Here is a 1,385-nt window from a genome sequence, read left to right as displayed (position 1 = left end):
CATGTTCTCCTCTTCTATGCCAGCCAGCCATCTGTCCGAATATGCATCGAGGCCACGGCACTCACCGGGCATCACAATCATCAAAAGCAAGGCCAGGGTGACCTCTGCTCTGAGTCTGCATCACTGCATGGGTTTTAGGGGTCAACAGGAAGGCTGTTTTCCTGAGAGCAGAGGTTTTATCTGTTTTATTTCGTTAAATCCTGCTGCAGTGCCTTACACAGTGTGAGGGCTCAGGTAGTACATGTCAAAAGAATGAACGAACTGACTCCCTAACCTTCAGCTGGGTCCAGAGGAAACTGACCCACAGAGTGGAGAGGTGACTGGTTCAGGACCATGGATTAAAAACCTGGGTCCTCACTCACTCACCCAGTGGCTACCTGTTTCTTTCCCAGCCCTCTCCCTGCACCGCCTAGACCCCGTTTCAAGGAAGCCCTGGCTGCAGTTGTCAGCTCTGCAGGGTGGGCCTCAGGTGATGAGAGCCACCTCCCCGAGGTCAAGTCCTGCCTTGGCCAGCCCACATCTGATGACCCATCAAGGCACAGACATAAACCCCTATGGTTTCCTCCCAACAGGGTCACTCTGATGGGCAGCCCTGGCTCCAGAGCTCCTCTTTGGGACCACCCAGACTCTGTGGGGCCCTCATCACAGATCAACTGGCCCTTCCCCCAATCCCACTTCCTCCTGCTTCCCTGCTCAGGAACCAATCCCTAATAAACATGTTATACCCCAAACTCCATCTGATATTCTGCTTTCGGAGAACTCACCTTCTAACACTGACTATTCTCCAAGGGCCCAATAAAATGCCCCAGTGATCCCAGGGGCCTTAACACTGCCTCCAGTTCTACACCAGTTTGGGGGAAGCAGGTGAATAGAATAGCCACCTCATTTATCAGCTAAATGTAGACGTCTTACTAGTTGAAAAAGTAAATTTATTTAAAGCTCACCTGAGAATACTGGAGGCACATGATGCAAAACAAAAGGTGCAGGAGATGACAGTGTGTATTTCACTGGTGCCGAGTTGTATTAAACTCAGTCCAACACAAGCAGGCAGGTGGGATGGAACATGAAAACACGGGGATGGCTTTTATTCAGAACACATCTCCATGTGGTTCTGAGGGAATTGAAAAAAATCTAAAAGCCCAAAGGAACAGCAGATGGACTGCATTTTTCTGGATCTGGGAAATCAGTCTTCCAAGAGCTCCTGAAACATGTAACATGCTGTGTAGCTCAAGAATCGTGTCAAACAGGTTATTTTAGCTTAAGACACACTCAACAATGAGGAGTAGAAAGCAATGATACTTGATGCTTGAATAATCTCTCTGACGCAAGAATGAATAAGACCAGATCAATCCTGTCAGGAAACTAGAGCATCACCCGGGACAGGT

Source organism: Capricornis sumatraensis, chromosome X, assembly GCF_032405125.1.
Source record: "Capricornis sumatraensis isolate serow.1 chromosome X, serow.2, whole genome shotgun sequence".
NCBI lineage: Eukaryota > Metazoa > Chordata > Mammalia > Artiodactyla > Bovidae > Capricornis > Capricornis sumatraensis.
This window is presented reverse-complemented; position numbering follows the sequence as displayed.